Source organism: Hypanus sabinus, chromosome 20 (genome assembly GCF_030144855.1).
Source record: "Hypanus sabinus isolate sHypSab1 chromosome 20, sHypSab1.hap1, whole genome shotgun sequence".
Classification (NCBI taxonomy): domain Eukaryota; kingdom Metazoa; phylum Chordata; class Chondrichthyes; order Myliobatiformes; family Dasyatidae; genus Hypanus; species Hypanus sabinus.
The window spans coordinates 30,747,663-30,757,201 of NC_082725.1; the positions used below are offsets into that span (position 1 = coordinate 30,747,663).

Consider the following 9,539-nt stretch of genomic DNA (forward strand, 5'->3'; position numbering starts at 1 on the left):
CAATCTTTCTTCTGGTCTGACACATCAGTGTATATTAAAAGTAACCTATTTCTTTTTTCAATTGAACGGAAGAGATTTTGTCCTCATTCAATGACAATACGATTATCCAAATTCTAATTGTCAACTAGTTAGCAGAAATTGCAACATCTGATCAAAGGTGTTTTAGTGAAATATTGGATATTTTGGATATTAACAATAAACTTCTAGCCATTCATGTACAATTTCTACCCATTAAAATGGAAGTAATTTCCTCATCATCTAACTCCTTTACCATAACAGAATCAACTTCCCCTTCTTTTAAGGTTGGTGATTTCTGCTTTGCTCTGGTAGTTTTTTTGTTTACTATATTCTGCAAAAGACTAATTTTGTTTCCAGTGACCAAACCTGCAAAACAGCAGCCCTGACAAAGCAGAAGGTTGAAGCTTTCCCAAATCTGAGGACGAAAGTCCCTGGTGAAAAACACTACTTGGTATTTGCCTCCAAATCACAAATGTCCTGCCAAATTGTCCTGTTTTGGACAACAGCCAGAATGACATGAAACTGACAGCTGATTAGTTCCAATGACTTTGGCACCAAAGAATGCCCCTACACAGCCTAACTTCTGGTGCTGCAAAGGGGAATTTGGGGTTTACAGGCAGCCAAACAAAAACTTCATGAGAAAACTACCTGACAAACAATAAATTCTTGCTATTAAATACCTCAATGCCAATTTTCAATATTGTGACCAACTCCCTGATTGTGGCTATGAAAGAGAAAATGAAAATAACATTGACAGATTTAAAGAATCAATTATTAAAATGGCAAAAAATAAATGTCAGGTATGAGCATGCTCATCAATATTTTCAAACTTGGACCAGTTTTACAGAAAAACGCATGCACTGGAGATTTACTACAAAAGATGATGCGCTATCAGTTCACAATAATACAATAATATTATGTTATTGATCCAGCAATCAGAGGCTTGGATAAATGATGTAGAGATACAAGTTTAAATGTCATCATGGAAGCTGGGGATTTTAAAGTTAGTTCATAGTGAAGCTGGAATAAAATTGAATTTTCACAAAATATAGCTTTGTCTTTGGTAAGGAGCCATGAGATACTTGCACTTAATAGTTTACTCATGATGAATAAAATCTATTCTGAATTATCAGTGATGAAGCACTAAAATCTGTTGGATATGGGAATGATTATGTTCTATGCCCTTTATGTTAGTCTGAACATCAAACAAATCAAAACTTGCACTTTCTTATTGTACAAGTTCAAGATTTAAGCTATTTGCTCCTCCATAATACTGAACTGCAACTGCATATTTCTCCAATTTTCTTCATCCATCAGCAGTAAATACAAAATAATTTTGACCTCCCGATTTTATATAAGCAACTAAATAAGGGAAAATTTTCAATCTGAAGGCAAATCTTCATAGACACATAATTCTGCTCTTCACTACTGAATGTGCCAAGCAATGCACTGACTTCCAGATAAACTACTTTTGTCAGTACTGTTTCTCTACATTCTCAGACACAGCAATAATGTATTAGCTTTAGAGTGAAGAAAGGATAGTGAATTGCAATTTTGTTCATACTGAAATATCTGGTTGTCCATGTATTTACAAAAAATACTAAAAAAATTATCAGAGACCGCATCTCATCAGATTTTTTTGCCATATGAGTAGCTTGTATATTTGTTACATCTGTGGAGAAAATGATATTAATTTTTAAAACTCAGAAGAATATCATTAAGGGCGGTGGGTGAAGTTCAGTTTCAATCTCAGTATTTTGTATTATTTCAACAATATTTTTCCTCATCTTTACTCATGGAATATTTAATTCACTGAACATAATTAAGCTTCTGTTCCAGGCACTGGTATTTAATTACAGGAAGATTGTGCCCTGTTTTTTATTTCTTTACTCAAGCTGAATTCAGATAAAAAGTCCTGGACATGAAATTGTAATTCAGTTTCTCTAAACCTGCCTTATCTATGGAAAATTACCAGCACTTTCTGGTTTTATTTCAGGTTTCCAATACCTGCCCTATTTTACTTCTGGGTTTAAGCTATCAAAGTAATCCATGTCTTTCAACAACTCCATTACAACAGATTTACTAACCATATAGCAAAGTTTCCCAACTAAAAGGAAAGTACGCAACATGGAAAGTACCAGAAATCCAAAAGTATCAAACATGAAAATTCAATCACAAAACTCTTATTGTATTTAATAGGATTAGGGGAGAATTAAATAGATACGAGGATTACTTTTGGTATTTTATACTACATAATAGTATAACATTGGGCTGCAATCCAATTTATGATATAGTTATCTTGTAGAGCTAAGCATAAGCATTTCCTTTGCAAACCTAAGCTTGTGCCAATTGTTGTCTGATTGGTACATACTGACAAAGTTCTTAACTTCACTATTATTTGCAGTAGATTTTCTGCCTACTTATAACTGAGAAGATAGCATTGCAAGTCCATAGTTATAATATTATTGTCAAAAAATTAAATATTATTTTATTCATAATGCTGTTACTCTTTATTGAAATCCTTTAAGAAGAGCTCAGGTAAGCAATTTATAAAAATTATCCAATTTATTTTACTAAGACATTTAGGAGAGGACACTTACTGAGCTAAAACTATTACAATTCTTTGCAGAAAACAGAAAAGAAAACTTCAAGGAATTAAACAGTTTCAAGCAAAAAGACAAAAACGCCTTTGCACTAATTGTTCATGGTAGGCTAATAAACTTAGTATAAAATGTTATAGCAATTCTACAGATTATGCAAAGGATTGTTCATTTTATACAATTCTCGAATCCTTGTATACTTTATTTGCAAATCTTGCCACAACACAGAAAAGGCAATTCTTTGAGAAGGCATTTGTGATTGGAGCAAAGCCATTTAGGCATGCTTTAAATCTGTGGGCCATAACATACCTCAGAAGTTGTTATGAGTTTACTTTCCTGGAATTTTTTTCTTCTTATTTTGGGCCTCGTCAGCTTTTACTGAAGTTGATACCTAACAGTCTACTCAAGAATGCAAATTTACTCTTCACTTTCAGCTGAATTACATTTTTATTATGTTAAGGGAGAGTAATGTAGATAACCATAAAGAGAATACATCATTATCTTTTACAAGTTGATTTCAGCCAGTTGGTTCATATGTCTATTGAACGTCTATTATTCTGAGAAGCTGTAATTTAGCCCATCGTGTTTGAAGAACGTCAGAGATAGATAATAAAGTTAATGTTAAATTCCACATATCAAAAGGTAATTACCTTTCTGACAAATGGTCTCAATAACAGAAACTCATTTGTTATCCACAGATGCCAACTGGGCTACGTGTTTCTCTCTAGTAATGCTGCTTGACTAGCTGAGCATTCCAATATTTTATTTAGCAGGAATGAGTGGAAGAGAGGGAGTAAAGGAGTTGTTTCAGACTTCCTGCTGCATCTCAGTTTTGTAACGCAAGTCCTTTGTATATTTCCAGAATTTAGTTTCTAATCTCCAGCATTTACATTTGTTTTCCTGTTACATCATGTAAACTCCCCACTGAATTAACAAAAAATTTCTTTTAAATCAAGGGACCAATGCTTCTCAATGGAAAGGGGCTAATTAAACTAATGAACTGCTAAATATAAAGTGCAGCACTCCAGGTGAGATCACAATAAAGAAAATAGTTTGGGAAGGAAAGGCATTGTGGAAAGTTTGTATCCAATGTAGGGGAAAGTGATTCCAGATACACCTGCTCTTGTGTCTGCCCAAAAATTTCTGTAGCTGAAGTGTCTATAGGGAGCAATAAAACTTCAACAACATCAATCCATTCTTGTAATCAAATGATTTGATTTAAACCCACTAATTCACAAAGTATTGTGCATGAATCCAATAATATTGCTGATTATAGGGGTGCACACAGAATTCTAAGGAATGCAAATATATGGCATCCTCCAAGGTCTAATCTTGTAATTCACAGATAATGGCAACAAAAATTCTCAACATTAAACATATTTGCTATATCAAACTATCATACTATTATGTTTTATTTTATTATTTGCAACCAATTGAATCTTGTGTACAGAAGGTACTGAAGTAGATGCGGGAAAATTTTTACAATTATCGGAGTGACATGCCCAAAATATTGGAGGAACTCAACAGATCAGGTAGCACCTAAGGAGAGGAATTAACCATCAACATTTCAGACCAGGACCACTCATCAGGACTAGTCAAGGGTCCTGATGACAGCTCTCAGCCCGAAATGCCGACTGTTAATTGCTCCCCTTAGGTGCTGCTTGATTTGCTGAGCTCTTCTGGCATTTTGTGTGTGTTGTGCTGGACTTCCAGCATCTGCAGAATCTCTTATGGTTATGATTTGCCATTACCATCTGCTCCATCAGGATCTGCAGTGGTTACTTGGGTGCATCTACAATGGTTAATACAAACACAAGTGCCTGACCTGGGTCAACAAGTTCAGTTTCTAAGCACAAATATTTTATCTAATTTATGCAAACTTATTTATTGCTCAGAAGACTTTTCCATCAGCAAGCATACAGCTCTGTTTGTTGGCAGGTTAATTAATTTACAAAAGCATTGCCTTCCTAGTCACCTGATCTGTCAACTTGAAGAGATGATTATGCATAAGCATCAGTGATATCTTGTGGGCTCTATCCAATGAAGGATTAACCATGTCCTTCCAAGGAAGCTTAAATGCCATTACTGTAGAATACATTGACATCTTATCATATGAACGCTATTTAAGAAGTAAATATTTGCAGCCGTTTTAGTGAAGAATCAAAAGCCATCTTGACCACATTATAATTTGCAGCAAGCTTCAGTTCTGCAATTGTGAAAATATTTGACAAAGAAGCCACCACATGGCCTCCAAGGTGCAAAGTTGCACACTTTTATGATAATTTCACATTCTGTACTCCATTCTGTACTGTTGTGAAGTAAGGCAAAACACTATGCATAATAATGTAAGGTGCTCATTGTAATACATCAGCCTATTCTCCTTCTCAATGGAAATTCAACAAAGAGTATCACTACAGTATAAAATAACTCTAAGTAATTTAGGTAACTACTTATTGACATCTTCACAAGATGCTACAATACTAAATGTCAGAATTGTCACAGGGGAACTGCATTGTTTCTTAAAAGAATTTAAGCAAATAACTCAATTCCAGATACCTGCATCTCTCTAGCCCTGCAAGATTGGAATGGAAAACTCATATCAGGTGAATTACTCATCAATTTACTGAGAGTTAGACTAAATGTTCGAAGTTTAAAAGAACATTATTACAACGATATTTTTCTCTAATACAAAATAATGGCAGTTTGCTCTGCAAAAATACCGTATCAGCAGTGAACCATAACACTGCGGATCATATTGAATACAATCATTGTATTCACCTTCTCTTTGCAAAGCAGCAATGAATGTCAGTGAAACAAGATTTTTTTTAAAACAATAACAATTGTGTCCAGGGCAATATAGCAGTTTGGAAAATGGTGTTGCCTTGTGTCTAGTCTTAAACCGATTTGAGATTAATAAAATGCCTCGCTCTGCCGAATGACGAAGGTGGGTGAAATACACAGGAGTGGAACTTCTCCATTTCCAGTGTTTTTTTTTCAGTCTAGCCATTTTGGTGCTGCATTGAAAAAAAATGAAGCAAATATTGATTTAATATTATTTCCACGTATAGATCAAAAATATTACAGAAACGAGCGTGAGTATTGCTTCAAAATGGTTTCAAACATTTGTTGCATTTACAATATTGTTGCAGCCAAACCTTTCCCTAAAGCACCCTGGAATTTCCAGCTAGTGCCAGACTACATCCCCAGGCTTGCCTGTCCTGAAGGTCTGTGGTTTAACATTTCTTTTCTGTTGATCACTCTTACAGGCTTCATTCAGCTCATTAGAAAAGTAGACCACAGAGAAATGTTTCTAGAATTACGAAATAAAAAGACAGAGTCGACACGACTATGAAGTGTTGGTAAATGGTATATCATCACATACATAGGTAGGAGCATGGAATTTAATCCGGGAAGGATTCCCATTGTCCTACTGACTGGACAGAAATGACAGGATGATTTATGGAGATATCTTCGTTCCCCACCCTATGGTGAAGCGCATGCGTCAGGGGAAACAAAGGAAGCAAATTGCCATATACGTTGAATCTACCGCAGTCCCTTACGAAAACTGCACGCCCTAATCATGTTGAAAAACTATTATAATGGAACTGTACTGTGTGATGCAAAATTTTCACGGAGGAGTGAAGAGGGTGGAGGGGTTAGCTCGCAAATCCCGAACATTTCGATAATAATTCTATATGTGGAGATTAATGGTACTACAATATGAATTTTCTCAGGAACAGATAATCTGTGCACTCTCCCACGGGCAGCAAACCAGTACTTCAGTACAACGATTCCAGATGCGTTCGACCTAAAAGATGCCAATCGGTTACAGCAAATTCCTTCATAACAATCATAAGATTCATTAAACCGCAGGTTTCATCAAAAGAATAGAGTCGTTTCCTTAACGATAAATCGCTTATTCTGCGTGTGTTCGCCAATGGAATTGCTCTAAATTTATTCGGTTTGTACTTAAAGATAGAAAATTGCATTCATATGATTCTGGCAACATGAAATAATGGCCTTTAAAATATTAATCGGTCCAGATGTTGGGAATCAACTGTTGTTTAATACGCACGTCAATGATTTTCACACCATGAAACTATAAAATGATCAATGCATTACAGCTGTCGTCCTTTTTTTCTACCATGAGATCTGAGTAACAAAACACACGATAGTGGGTTCCTCATATTCGCGACACGTTAAGTCAGTGAAGACTTGTTGACTTATATCTGCAGATCATTTCACAAAATCTTAACAAAGCTTTGCACAGGAAAAAATAAAGAACATAGTCTATGAAAGGATTCGGTAGAGTGAACTGACACATAATCCATTCACACATCGCAACCCATAGTCAATAAAACGCACCCACTTCCCCTCAGCGCAGTGGCTGCAGTCCTCTGTTTCTACAAATAATTCAAGACGTCCTTCTGCTTTAGATCTCTCCTGTGGACCAAACCCTTTAAATGTTTAGAACAAGTGCAAGGCCACGGTACATTTCTATGCAGAGAGGCGCCGAATCTGTCTCTTACCGTTATTCCAATCGCCCTTTCTCCTGCTGCCCGGTCCTACGCTGGACTTCGCCTGCGCTGCTTGTGTCTGACTGTGAAATGGGGAGGAGTGGGGGATTTACGCGACACTCCTCCGCTGCTGCTGCATTTCGCCTGAGAGTGTGGGCAGGAGCGACTAAACCTTAGCCCATTTGTAAAATAATATCCGAGATGGCGCTGTAAACACAATTGGGCACTGGGGCCGGTATCACGTGCCTTTTTTTCCTCCAAATTCCGACTTAAAAGAAATTGACAGCTTTGAAGTATTTTAATCAATCGTTTAATTATAGACGTTTGCGGGTTTCAATAAATTCGCCTTCGTATTTATTTTACAAATTCGACGGAATTTTTGAAATTTCACACAAATATGTTCCATGTAATTATTTTTTATAAGCAAACGTGTCCATGCAGTGTATCAAAATAAAATGTATCTGTTATTTCAAGGACATATTTTCTTAACTATATCTTTCTCCCAATAGTGGGTTTTGCTTCGTGGGAACATGGGTGCAGAGGCTGGTGTGGGGGTAATTACAGGCAGGCTATCAAAGGGTCCTCTCCCTGACCGATTCCCCAATTCACTTACAAGGTGTCATTTGGGTGGGTCTGTTACAACCAGAGCAATTCTTGTTAAATACTCGAGACTGGTTAAGCATAGGACGCAGTAAATATCAGTGTGAGCCGAAGCTATTTGGCGCCCCCTGCATTTTCTTTCTTGATAAAACACCATGTTGACAATCAGCAAGTTACTGTACCTCTGGTAGAAGAGTCCAAATAGTCATCAGTGATTAAAAACACAAGTGCCCAATCTATCCACACTCGTCTTCTTCTGCCAAATTATACTAGAGGGGACTTTAAAAAACACCATGAAGCTTTCAAATACAAAATAATGAACTTACCAGTATCCAGCTGTTCTTGGATATTCAATGGCTAATCAGTCTGTTATATCAGTTATACAATCAGGTGAAAGTTTTTCTGTAGCTTTTAAGATGAGAGGATCTAAGAGTGTATATTAGTTCCAGAGACGGGTTTTGCTGCGAGCTCATCGCTTTCTCACTGCTCTTCTGTGTGTCACTGACTGCACGTCAGTGCAACATTCCCGTTTCTGCGGCTGATCAGGGACCCTGCCATGCTTCAATTGGAGAGATTGGACTGAGGCGGCTACCAGGCAACCAGTGTGTGTGAACTGAATGTTGAGCAGCCCTAGTCTCCGGGGAAACACTGCGCTTTCTCTTGTCAGCTTCAGACAGCACACAGCACACAGACACTGCACAAACGCAAAGAAATTATGGATATCAGATGCAATTTAGATTAAAAGCTCGTTCTGCGACGGCCAGGTTGTCTTTCCGAACCATTTGTAAATTTGTTTCTATTAAGTTTTTTTTTTGCACTCCAAAATTGCCTGCAAGTCGATTTTTGGTCATCCAAATTGGGAACCTTATTAGAGATTATGGTTTTAAAATTTAAGTTTTAACACTTGTACGCGCTCTTGTATATCTTCATTTAAAAGATAACAAACTATTGATTTTCCAACGCCTCTCAAGTTTGTCCAAAAGCGAAGACGCGTTTTTATGTAAGTAGGATTTGCAAAATATTGTGCAAAATCAGCATCAGAAGGTTAAATCTTACCGCTAAGACAAAAACATTTTTTTTCGGAATGGAAGGAGCTTCAACATTCCTTATTTATCCCACACTGCAGCAACTCGTTTAAAATTCAATTCGTTCCCTCTGATGGATTCCTGAACGCAACCTATTACCTTTAATGTAGAAACTAACTCGGAAAAGACAAAATGAAAACTATATTATCCATCAATGTAACAGTCATTCAGGTGTGTACAACCAGTGGCACATTGTTTGGTTTACACCACAAGTGTCCTTGGTCAACTGTCATAAAAAGATGGCGCGAAGCAAGAATATGAACATCATTAAGACGCCGCTCTAGCGTCGAAAGGAATTCAATAATCTCATTATCAATGCCTAAGTAAGAATACTATTTACGTCTGATTTTACTATCAAGAGCCTTAACTTCTCCCCCCAGTAATAATCCTTTCTTTTCCCGCTTCTTCTTGTTATTCACGACGTCAAGGAAGCGTCTGCCGTGATTTCTAGCAGACTGTGCTCTCACCGATCAAAGCTGCTCCCATGTCTTGTTTCTGACTCCTCTACTTATCAGAGGCGCCTCCGGTTTTCACATGTCCTTATTCATGACACAAATTTATCTATTGTTTGCACAAGAGATAGAAGCAGAAATTTCTGGAAAGAATCTGCAGGTCAGGCAACATCAGAGGAAGGAAAAGCATATTCATATATGAGATCCTTTGATCTAACAAAAGGTCTGTGACCTAAAATGTTAATTATGTTTCTCTTTTCCCACAGA

At 36.8% G+C, this 9,539-nt stretch overlaps 1 protein-coding gene across 2 annotated transcripts in view; it reads right to left on the reverse strand.

The window, feature by feature from the left end:
• LOC132378388 (brain acid soluble protein 1 homolog) overlaps nt 1-8,283 on the reverse strand; it is a 54,506-nt gene extending 46,223 nt beyond the window's left edge. Inside the window, exon 1 of one of the 2 annotated variants that reach the window (XM_059945261.1) lies at nt 8,062-8,283. The gene's annotated coding sequence lies outside the window, so the exon portion shown is untranslated. Of the gene's footprint in view, nt 1-7,147; nt 7,322-8,061 lie in introns of those variants that run through there. The other variant, XM_059945260.1, reaches the window with a different exon arrangement.
• Between the last annotated feature and the right edge of the window lie 1,256 nt (nt 8,284-9,539).